Genomic DNA, 12,658 nt, shown 5'->3' with positions numbered 1-12,658 from the left:
TTAAAAAGAATCAAAGCATCACCTGGCTCAGAGATGGCAAATTATTTCTGAGCTTAGCAATCTCCAAAATGTTCCTCGGAGTGTATGTTTTCATACATCACATCAGTCCTGTATGTCAGAGAGCTAGGCGGGAAGAGGAAGGAGAAGATATTCCGGATGACACCCAACATGTTTTACCTGCAGTAACAGTCATGGGCTGCTATTGGTAATATAACAGGAGATACAACAGACTTCACTTAGCACCAGATTTACTTACCTTTGAAAACAGATACAAATGGGCCACAGACTTAAATATACAACGTAAAACTATAAAACTGAGAAAAAAGTAGCCTGGGACAAAAATCTCCAAGTTTTTATACTTGGCACCAAAAGTGTGATCTACTACAAAAGAAAAGTGTAATGTATTAGACCTTAACAAAATTAAAAACATTTGCTCTGTGAAAGAGGATGAAAAGACAAGCCACAGAGTAGGAAATTTAGATCTGGACTATATAAAGGAGTCTCAAAACTCACCATTAAAAAATACCTATTAGAAAATGGGCAAGACACAACGAACAGACAATTTACCGCATTGGACACACAGATGGCAACTGAGCACGTAAAAAAGTGCTCAGCCCTGGCCACGAAAAGTTTGCCCGGGTTTGGGTTTGATTCCTCGTTGGGGCATGTGCAGGAGGCGGCCCCTGGATGTTTCACTCTCACATCAATGTTTCTCTCTCTCTCTCCCTCTACTTCCCTCTCTCTTTAAGATATCAGTAAAAAAAATTAAATAAAACAAACAAAAATGGATACAGGATGGGCAATATAGCACACACAGCAACAGCAAAGATGAGGCCTCATGACTCCAGGCACGTGTTCCCATATACCTGTCATTCATTCGGGATGGCACAGGGAGGTGAGGCTGAGTGGGTGTAAACTCATGGAGGCCTTTCCCTGGTTGGACATATGGCGCCCATTCTCCAGTGCAGCAGGGTGACTCCCGACTCAGCAAACTCAGCAGTGAGGACAGGTAAGTCCTGGTACATAGACCTAGGCTCACTGCTCGTGTACCTCAGATTTCTTATGGATGTTTCTAAGAGATCCCCATGTCAGTTTTGGAGAGGGTCTTCAATCCAGGGCCAAAACCTCTGGCATCCCTGGAAGAAGCTGGAGAAAGGGCCAACAACTAGCAGGTCACCCTGTCCTTCCCGTGACATTAACTAAGAGCTGCCAAGCATTTGGACTTGGTCTGTGCAGTGACTTTCAGCCTAAACTCGGGAGTATGTACGAGAATGAGAGTCCAGCAAAATGACAATGATCACTGCCTGGGGCCGAGGGAAATCCACACGCCCTGTGAATGGGCAGACTCCAGCTCTTGGGCTGGGTCTTTCTCATTCTCGGAGGAAGTGATGTATGTCAGACACACCTTTCTATTGCTCGTCAGGGATATAGAGCGTCATTATGAAAACTTAGAATCTATTTCTAAAAATGACTAACTATGGAAATCAGAAGACAGTTTAAGTAATAATTGGGCATCTTATTGGGGTTAAAAACAACTATGTCCTCAATGACACCAGAAGAAGAAAGTTATAATAAAATACTATACCAAGATGAGAAGAAAGCTGGGAGGGACAAGAAAGTGTCCGAGGAAATCACAGGGCCACTAGCACATCTACAACTTCCAGTTTTTAAATGATGGAGTAAAGGAGGATTGCACTTCCCCTCCTTAGAAATCACCCTCCGGTACTCAGAGAATAAGTTAGTATAAGAGTATTAATAAGAACCAGAAGACAAATCCATTTTCCATGAAACTGGAAGACATCTGTAACCTTGAGCCACAACATACAAGGAAAAATAAGAGGTCAAATAGAAGAGCAGGACTGCTGAGAAGGGAGGCTCCCAGGGGCAGAACTCAGGCGGCGGCACAGGGTAGGAAGCCACTCGGCCTCAAGAGCAACCGCCCTTCTCATGGTCTGTGCTGCTGGGACCCTGCACATGGCATTCTTCTCCTAGGTCAGTGATGGGCAACCTTTTGAGCTTGGTGTGTCAAACTTCGCCAAAAAACTGAGCATAACTCGGGCAGTGTGTCACTTTGAGGAAAAAACATTATTTCGCAAATGTTTCATCCTCAGGAGCAGCACATGTTTCATCCTCGGCATGCGGCCGCCTCAGCAGCCGCGTGTCATCAGAAATGGCTACGCGTGTCAGCGCTGACACGCGTGTCATAGGTTCGCCATCACCGCCCTAGGTTCTGCCAGTGGGCAGTGCTAGAGGAAACCAGAAGCAAGAAGAGCATTTCAAGGGCTGCAGTTCATCCCAGCGCTGGCAGTTGGTTTCAGAAAGAGTTGGCTCCAGTTTGCAGTTTTTCTACATTCCCAGAACATCAGCCTCATCTCACCCCCTCTGAAATATCAGTAACCACTGTCACGCTTCTCCTCACAGGTCTGTCTCCCACCCCACCAGCCTTCTAGATTGAACAACTCCCAGCTGTTCCCTTTATTCCTCCTGGACTAAGAGCGACGGCTGCCTCCGCAGTTACTGTCTCTAGGTTAAGTCCGTGGTCCTTTTTCCATTTTATATCCTCCAGAATCTGTTTAATGGAGTTCTTCTATTAAATTCGCTATGTTAAGATAACGGGTGGAGTTCTGATTGCCCACTGGACCTTGAGTAACGCAGTGTGAAGGGCAAAATTAATAACGCCTGGGGGCTGGGGGCTGGGGGCTGGGACGGCCCTGACCTTAGTCTGAAGTGAAGCTTCCCGAAGCAGGGAGGGTGCTGCCGGATACACATCACATACATCGGATTGGAAGTGGGAGGGAGGGCGGGCGCCACATGAACTGACTGCAGAGCTGAGGTCCCGGGTCCAGGCAGACGTCACCGACAGAGAACTCACACGGTTCTGTCGCGGGACCCTGCCGGCCTCCGACATGCACCTTCCAGCGACGGCTGGTCCAGGAAGAGTGTCTCATTCACGGTGAGCAGCAGTCCTCAACGCAGTCGGCAAGTTCTGTGCAGACACAGCCTATGTCCTATGTGAGAACACAACGGCATAAAAACAATAACCAAACTCTAAGAAAAAGGTCAGCAAATGGAGCCAAGCAGTAAACTAAATCAGATTTAGTGTTTAATTGATAGATGCTTCAGCATTAAAACACTAAAACGGTTACGTTATTAAATGAAAAATAAAAGCTAAGTAACAGGTGGTGACTTTATTTTTTTTTTCAAAAAACACAAAGTAGTTAATAAAATTCTGTATCCATTGATTACGAATGTTTAATAAAATAAAAAATATTTTCTTAGTTATTTTAAACATTACTTATCAGAAACCAATAGTAAACAATTCTGAAATTTTAAAGGCATTCTGACTAATGCCAGCAGCAAGAGAAGTGTGCTCACTGTCTGTATTGGCTAAAGAAAATTGAACATAATTCCTAGGTTTTACTACTAAAATTTAATTTTCTCTCTGCTGAAAAATACCATAGGCCCGTGGTCGGCAAACTGCGGCTCGCGAGCCACATGCGGCTCTTTGGCCCCTTGAGTGTGGCTCTTCCACAAAATATCACGGCCTGGGCGAGTCTATTTTGAAGAAGTGGCGTTAGAAGAAGTTTAAGTTTAAAAAATTTGGCTCTCAAAAGAAATTTCAATCGTTGTGCTGTTGATATTTGGCTCTGTTGACTGAAGAGTTTGCCGACCACTGCAGGCAAAGTGCAAAGCAAATTAGAAGAGAATGTTTGCAACTCCCAGAACGCAGAGCGGCCAGCTGGGCCCAGCGCCTGCTTTCACCCGGAGGGCGCTCCATGCACCTGGTGAATCCACCCAGGTGCCACCAGCTCAGCAGAGCAGGAGTCGTCAACCACAGGGCCAAGGTGGGAGCTAAGGAGGACACTCCCCCTCTTCCTGCCCCCAGGGGGCATCAAAGGGCTACACATTCACTGCAGAGTTAGACTGAAACTAACACTGACCCTACTACATTGAACAGTAAAGATCTTACCAATCTCAAAAGTGGTAGTCAAGTAGCATAACTAAACCCATTCTTAATGTGACCACATTCTTAATGTGACCCTGAATTCATCTAAACTGGGGATTTCAAAAAGCCTCCAGCCAAGAATTTAATTTACAATGGTCCTGGGCTGGTAGTGTCCCCAGAAATCTGGCAAAAGCAAACGCAAATCATTTCTTCACAAATGCAACTTTACCCCATATCCCAAGTATTTCCCTCCTAAAAAAAAAAAAAAAATCAAGAAAAATGAGCAGCTCTCAGTAAAACACACACACACACACACACACACACACACACACACACACAGAGACAGAGAGAGACAATGGCTAGAAAAATTCCACCTACAAATACTTGAGATCAGTTTTCCTCAAAATGTGATCCCTAAACTAACAGCATCAGTATCACCTTGAATTTGGAAATATACATTCCCAGAGTCCACTCCAGACACACTGAAACTGTAGAGCTAAGTCCAGCAATCTGTGTTTTAATGAGTTCTCAGGTAATTCTGATATATACCTATATTTACAAACCATTGCTTTAAATATTCAATTTAAAAACCCAATATGTAGTATAAATATGTTTGATGTTTCTTTTTTTTTTAATTTCTTTATTGATTAAGGTGTCACATATTTGTCCTCATCCCCCCATTCCCATCCCACCCCTCTCCCCACGCATGCCCCAATCCACTGTTGAACTTAACCGTTGGATAGGCTTATATGCATGCATACAGGTCCTTTGGAACCGTTGGATAGGCTTATATGCATGCATACAGGTCCTTTGGTTGAACTCTCCCCCTCCCCCCACCCTCCCCCTACCCTCCCCTATCCTCCCTCTGAGGCCCAATAGTCCGATCGATGCCTCCTTGCTTCTGGTTCTGTTCTTGTTCCTCAGTCTATGTTGTTCATCATTTCCCCTAGATGAGCGAGATCATATGTCACTAGATATATACTAATAAGAACTGAATGTGAGACGAGCAATAATAGTTATGCTGACAGGCAAATGAATCAATCTGTAGCGAGCTTCCCCCTGGACCAACAGTTCTTTTGAGACCCAATTTCAATGTCCAGTAGTTCCTTATGTGTACATGTCAGCACTGACCCCTCAGCTCTGGATGGTGGACAAATGGTGGTAATGGAGGTCCGACTCCCTCTGGTTTGGTCTCGGCTGAACCCAGGGGCACAGCGTCACCCGGACTAAGGGGCACGTGGCCTCACCCATACCCAAGGGGCGCGTGGTCTCACCCGGGCCTGGGACCCAGCCTCACCCGGATGGATCCAGGGGCGCACGGCCTCACCCGGACCCAGGATCTGGCTTCACCCGTACCCAGGGACGCTTGGCCTCTCCCAGACCCAGGGGCACGTGGCCTCACCCGGGCTTAGTTGCACAAGGCCTCACCTAGATCCAGGGACACATGGTCTCTCCCGGACCCAGGGACGCTTGGCCTCTCCCAGACCCAGGGCCGCTTGGGCTCACCCGGGCCTAGGTGCACGAGGCCTCATCCGGATCCAGGGACGAATGGTCTCACCTGGACCCAGGGACGCTTGGCCTCTCCCAGACCCAGGGGCACGTGGCCTCACCCGGGCCTAGGTGCACAAGGCCTCACCCGGATCCAGGGACACATGGTCTCACCCAGACCCAGGAACGTTTGGCCTCTCCCAGACCCAGGGGCACGTGGCCTCACCCGGGCCTAGGTGCACGAGGCCTCACCCGGATCCAGGGACACATGGTCTCACCCGGACCCAGGGACGCTTAGCCTCTCCCAGACCCAGGGGCACGTGGCCTCACCCGGGCCTAGGTGCACGAGGCCTCATCCGGATCCAGGGACACATGGTCGCACCCGGACCCAGGGACGCTTGGCCTCTCCCAGATCCAGGGGCACGTGGCCTCACCCGGGCCTAGGTGCACGAGGCCTCACCCGGATCCAGGGACACATGGTCTCACCCGGACCCAGGGATGCTTGGCCTCTCCCAGACCCAGGGCCACTTGGGCTCACCCGGGCCTAGGTGCACGAGGCCTCACCCGGATCCAGGGACACATGGTCTCACCCGGACCCAGGGACGCTTGGGCTCTCCCAGACCCAGGGCCACTTGGGCTCACCCGGGCCTAGGTGCACGAGGCCTCACCCGGATCCTGGGACACATGGTCTCACCCGGACCCAGGGACGCTTGGCCTCTCCCAGACCCAGGGCCACTTGGGCTCACCCGGGCCTAGGTGCACGAGGCCTCACCCGGATCCAGGGACACATGGTCTCACCCGGACCCAGGGACGCTTGGCCTCTCCCAGACCCAGGGCCACTTGGGCTCACCTGGGCCTAGGTGCACGAGGCCTCACCCGGATCCTGGGACACATGGTCTCACCCGGACCCAGGGACGCTTGGCCTCTCCCAGACCCAGGGCCACTTGGGCTCACCCGGGCCTAGGTGCACAAGGCCTCATCTGGATCCAGGGACGCATGGTCTCACCCGGACCCAGGGACGCTTGGCCTCTCCCAGACCCAGGGGCACGTGGCCTCACCCGGGCCTAGGTGCACGAGGCCTCAACCGGATCCAGGGACACATGGTCTCACCCGGACCCAGGGACGATTGACCTCTTCCAGACCCAGGGACACTTGGGCTCACCCGGGCCTAGGTGCACGAGGCCTCACCCGGATCCAGGGACACATGGTCTCACCCGGACCCAGGGACGCTTGGCCTCTCCCAGACCCAGGGGCACGTGGCCTCACCCGGGCCTAGGTGCACGAGGCCTCATCCGGCTCCAGGGACACATGGTCGCACCCGGACCCAGGGACGCTTGGCCTCTCCCAGACCCAGGGCCACTTGGGCTCACCCGGGCCTAGGTGCATGCGGCCTCACCCGGACCCAGGGACGCTTGGCCTCTCAGACCCAAGGGCACGTGACCTCACCCAGGCCTAGGTGCACGAGGTCTCACCCGGATCCAGGGACACATGGTCTCGCCTGGACCCAGGGGTGTGTGTGCTCTCCCAGACCCAGGGGCGCTTGGCCTCGCCCGGGCACGGGATCCAGCGTCATCCGGGTCCAGGGGCACATGGCCTCACCCGGACCCGGAGTCCGGCCTCACCTGGACCCAGGGGCATGTGGCCTCACCTAGACCCAGGGACGTGAGGCCTCACTTATACCCAGAGGCGTGTGACCACACCCGAGCCCAGAGGCGCGCAACCCCGCCCGCACCCGGGTCTCAGCGGAGCCCCGTCTTCCCGATCCCAATTCCTGCCGGTCAATCCCCCCTCAGCAATTCCCCTGGCCATCCTTCCAGAGATCCAGTATGGCTGCTGCAGAACTCGTCAGGTGGCGGCTCGGCGAAGCTCCGGTGCGCCCGGTGCAGGGTGGTGGGCCGGTCTGGCGTCGCTGCGTCGGCCCTTGGGTCTGCATCGGTGGCCGGTCGCCGAGCATGCGCACCTGGCCGCTTCCGGGGCATTGAGATTCTTGATGGACTCGGAGGTCAGCAATCGCGGAGTCTCCCACCCCATGTCTCATAGGGGCTCGTCTGTCTGTGCTTGGCTGCCAGTGGAGCCGTCCCCTCAGCCGGAGACCGCCGGGGGAACTGCACCGAGCACGTTCTAGGCCGCTGTTGTATCGCCTGAGCCATTGTTCTTTTGTGTCGCCTGAGCTGTAGTTCTTAAAGTGTGGTCTTTGGGTCACCTGCATTAGCATCATCCCACATACCCCTCTTTTATTCTAGTTGTAGAGCATCTACTCAGCCAGCCCTGTGGTGGTCTTGGATAGTGTCTGCTCTGCTCTCTTGTCGAAGTCTCAAAGTTGTTGTGGTAGGCAACAATCAGGCTTCCGCCCTATGCCTCCATCTTGGTCCTCCTTTGTATAGTTAAGTCTTGATTGTTGTTGGTGTCACTGGGGGGGCTCTCTTTGTCTATAAAGGAAGAGTTGCTGTGCAGGAGACACGTTTATGGGCCGGGTCTTGGTGCAGCAAAGCTTTGGCGCTCACTGAATATTCCTGTTGAATGTGTCCCTTATGCACGTGGTTGAAATCTGGTGTCATCTCCCACAGACCACTAGATGCCCTCGTTTCTGGGTCTCCAATGGGGTGTAGATCAGCTACTGCCTTAGGCACTCAGCAAGGATTACAGCAAAAACTGTAGTTTCTTCCTCCTGTCTGAGTGGCCCTGGAGCAGTCCGACTAGAACAGCAGTTCATCTGGTCCGCTGCCAGAGGGCAGGCCACCCACATGCATAAGCCGTTGCTTGGGGCGCAGGTGTGCCTGCAAGACTTGCGGGGCAGGTCTTCAAAACGTGCAGGGCGGGTCCCAGGGCGGGGCGGGGTCTCAGGGCGCCAACAGGCCATGGTGCGGCGAGCCGCGATGGCTGTGAGTCTGGTCCTTCTGCCTTCCACGTATCTAAGTCCCCTCGTTCCGCACTCCAGCGCAGCAAACACTGATTGCTGGGCGCACCTCCGCAAGAGTCCCGCCTCTCCCCGCAGGCATCTGGGTCTCCCGCGGTTCGCCAGAAGATGGATTTCAGGGTGATGGAGAGCTAATCTCCCCTAGGTTTGGAACAAAAGCCCCTTTCCCCCGCCACCAGCCAGACCCACGCGCCTCCACACCTCATCCCCTCCGATTTCCCTGGGTGCGAGGCAACAGAACAGCCTTTAACCTCCGCCGCCATCTTTTTCAAACTTCCCAATTTGTACTTCTTAATCCCTTCATTTCAGTCAACTCTACTGAAGTCTAGCGCCACCGGGAGGTGCACGGAAAGGGCGCCCGGGCCTCCGTCCGGTGCGCGGTGCGCGCGTCCCGCGGAACCAGGCGCGCGAGGGCCGCGCGGCGGGGACGGGCGCTGGGCGGCCGCCGAGCTCCAGGCACCGCCATCGCCGCGTTCCGGGCGTCGCCGCCGCGGCGTCCCCCCAATTGTACTTCTTAATCCCTTGAATTCAGTCAACTCTACTGAAGTCTAGCGCTGCCGGGAGGTGCACGGAGAGGGCGCCCGGGCCTCCGTCCGGTGTGCGGGGCGCGCGGCCCGCGGCACCAGGCGCGCGGGGGCTGCGCGGCGGGGACGGGTGCTGGGAGGCCGCCAGGCTCCGGGCGCCGCCACTGCGGCGGCGTCCCCAGCGTCCCGGGCCGGGCGGCCTGCGGGGGCGGCGGAGTTGCGAAAGTGAGTGAGTTTCCCAGGGTTTCGCCCGGAATGGGGTTCAGTGCAATCGGAGCCGGCGCTCAGCGCACTCCGGAGCCTTTATCTCCTTCCTGCCAGTGAACGCCGGCCAGGTCATCAGCCGCCCCTTCCTCTCCGGTTCCATCCTCCCCGCAGGCGCGTGTGCTCGTGTCTCCGCCCGTTTCTCCATACCTCAGGCTTTTACGGCTTCCCCGACTGTCCCCGTGGCCTTCTCCTTCCCCCCAGCTGTGGGCATTTCAGTCCACCAACTTTCCTGTGGTTCTGGACGATGTCCGTTCTGACCTCTAGTTGTATTTTTGAAATTGTTGTGCCCGGCTGCAGGTTAGGTGTTTAACCTATGGCGCCATCTTGGTTCCTTTTGATGTTTCTTAAAGAGGTGTGAAAACATAACAAAAGCACAATGTTGAAAAAAAAACAAGCCTAATTTTCAGGAGTGAAAAATAAAATTACTGAATTTAAAATCCAATTGAACCATTTGGCAGCAGACCATATGGACAGCTGAGGAAAGAACGAGTTGCCTGGAAGATAGAACCAAATCAATGCTATAGAATGAAGTGCAGAGCGGTAGAGAAGGAAAAGTGTGAAAGTGAATTTAAAAGCTATGAAAGCTGCCCTAGCAGGGTTTCTCAGTGGTCAGAGTGTCAGTCTGTAGACTGAAGATCTTGGGTTTGATTCTGTCGAGGACATGCATCTCAGTTTCAGGTTCCCAGCCTGGTTGGGGCACATGTGGGAGGCATCCAATCAATGTGTCTCTCACACAAAAAAGGCTTATAATATTGAATTAGACTAAGGTTAATAGGGTTGGGGAAATCTTATATTTGCACTAGTGGCCCAGTGCACAAAATTCATGCATGGTATAGGGTGTCCCTCAGCCCGGCCTACACCCTCTCCAATCTGGGACCCCCTCGGGCGATGTCTGACTCACAATCTGGGACCACTGGCTCCTAACCGCTTGCCTGCCTGCCTGCCTGATTGCCACTAACTGCTTCTGCCTGCCAGCCTGATTGCCCCCTAACCACTCCCCTGCTGACCTGATTGATGCCTAAACTGCTCCCCTGCCGGCCTGATCACCCCCAACTGCCCTCCCCTGCTGGCCTGATCACCCCCAACTGCCCTCCCCTGCTGGCCTGATTACCCACAACTGCCCTCCCCTGCTGCAACCCACCTCTGCTGGGACCTGCCTCCTCTGTGCCGCGCGGAGCTGCGGGACCCCCAGGCCTCACTGCACGGAGTGGCCGCCAGGCCCCGCCTCCGCTGTGCACGTGGCCATCTTGTGGTGGCCATCTTGTGACGACATCGCTAGTGAGGGCCACCTAGGCTTTTATTAGTATAGATTGCTTTTAAGAAATGAATGTAAGAGGAAACTATCAAATTTCAATTAGGCTTAAAGAAAAATGTCGTGGCTCTTTCCTACAAAAGAATTCAAGACATTTATTTACTAGGAAATTGGAGAGTGTGAATTAGAAGTTGTTCATGGTAATCAATCCTTACAAATAAGCAGTACTTACAAATAATCTATACTAATAAAAGCCTAGGTGGCCCTCGTGGACAATGTCATCACAAGATGGCCACCACAAGATGGCCACGCACACAGCGGAGGTGAGGCCTGGTAGCCGCTCCACACAGTGAGGTCTGGGGGTCCCATGGCTCCGTGTGGCATGGAAGAGGCCAGTCCCATCATCTCCACCGCCTCACGTGGAGGAGGCAGGTCCTGGTGGAGGAGGCAGGTCATGGCAGGGGTGGGCAGTTGTGGGCGATCAGGCCGGCAGGGGAGGGCAGTTGGGGGTGATTGGGCTGGCAGTTGGGGCAGTCAGACTGGCAGGGGAGGGCAGTTGGGGGCGATCGGGCCAGCAGAGGAGCAGTTAGGAGTGATCAGGCTGGCAGGCAGAAGTGATTAGGGGTAATCAGGCAGACAGGCAGGTGAGCGATTAGGAGCTAGTAGTCCCAGATTGTGAGAGGGATGTCCGACTGCCAGTTTAGGCCCAATCCCTGGGATCAGGCCTAAACCGTAGTCCGACATCCCCTGAGAGATCCTAGATTGGAGAGGGTGCAGGCTGGGCTGAGGGACACCCCCATGCACGAATTTTGTGCACCATGCCATTAGTCTATTATATGCAGATTTTATATGTTTTAGAAAGTATATGGTTGAAAATTAATATTTAATTTATAATGAAAAACAAAAACACTTAGAAAACCAAAAACAGAATGCTATCTCCTGGACATGATAAAGAAAATCTAACTTAAAACAACAGCCAATATCATACTTTCACAAATCACCTAAGGGATCATCATTAAAGATGATGACTGCTGTCTACAGATTATTTACTCTCATGTAAGAGTAAAATAATAAAATAGACTAAAGAACTCTACCAAATGAATTTATAGAACCCATGAGAAGTTAAAATAAGTATAGTTGAATATATACATGAATTTTCTCCTTTGTCTTTGAGATTCTTTAATTTAATATCTTGTACTTAGATGTAGGGTTTTATTACCCATTCTGTGAACTCTTTCATTCTGTGATGTCATTCATATTTCTTTCATTCTAGAAAATATGATATTAAATTCTATTTAATAACAGGCAGTCATTTAAAAAAAAGAAACCAAGTGGAAACAATGATTGAAACTATAATTGCTGACATAAAAAATCTGGGTGGAGGGTGTGAATCTCAGAGAGTATTCCCCTGGGGAAAAAAAAAGGCTTCATGATCAGATAAGATTAAGAAATCCTCCCATAAGGCACCAGGAAGTAATAAAGGGTCAACATGCTGATGATAGGAGTGCCAGAAGGAGAGGGAAAAACAAATCACATACAGAGAACCAAAGTCCATCAGATTTCTCGACAGCATCTTTGGCATCAAGAAGACAGGGGTGAGACTTTAAAGAGATCCAAAGAGGACAGCTAAGTGAATCTGCATAAAACATAGGAAGGAATTTCTTTTTGTTTCTGAAGAACAGGAAAAGAAGAGAAGAAAGGTGTAGAGAGAGAAGGTAGTGGTGGAAAAAGCAAGACAGTCTGAGGCTGGAGAGGATGCCCTAAGAGGCAGCCAGAAGAAATTTTCTGATTAGCAAAGTAGTCAAAGAATATTTAAAGACATATTTTTCAAGATTGAACCTAAGGTGATTTACATTATTCTCCGGAAACTGCTCTCTAATGCCCAATCCCCCTCGCTTCAGAAACGTATCCTATCTAATAAAAGAGTAATATGCAAATTGACCATCACTCCAACACACAAGATGGCTGCCCCAATGTGGCCAAAGATGGCTGCCCCCATGTGGACACAAGATGGCCACCACAAGATGGCCAGCAGGGGAGGGCAGTTGGGAGGGACCAGGTCTGCAAGGGAGGGCAGTTGTGGGTGATCAGGCCAGCAAGGGAGGGCAGTTGGGAGGGACCAGGCCTGCAAGGGAAGGCAGTTGGGGGCGATCAAGCCTGCAAGGGAAGGCAGTTAGGGGTGACCAGGCTGGCAGAGGAGGGAAGTTAGGGGTGACCAGGCCTGCAGGGGAGGGCAGTTGGGGGGGACCCAGGCCTGCAAGGGA

At 52.1% G+C, this 12,658-nt stretch overlaps 1 pseudogene; it reads left to right on the top strand.

Annotated features, from left to right (window-relative positions):
• The first annotated feature begins 945 nt into the window (after positions 1–945).
• The window catches only part of LOC103296842 (leucine carboxyl methyltransferase 1-like), a 42,503-nt pseudogene continuing 30,790 nt past the window's right edge, over positions 946–12,658 (top strand).

The sequence above is a fragment of the Eptesicus fuscus genome, chromosome 16 (genome assembly GCF_027574615.1).
Source record: "Eptesicus fuscus isolate TK198812 chromosome 16, DD_ASM_mEF_20220401, whole genome shotgun sequence".
Lineage (NCBI taxonomy): Eukaryota > Metazoa > Chordata > Mammalia > Chiroptera > Vespertilionidae > Eptesicus > Eptesicus fuscus.
The sequence above is the reverse complement of the archived record's forward strand: the minus strand, read 5'-3'. Positions and strand labels throughout refer to the sequence as shown.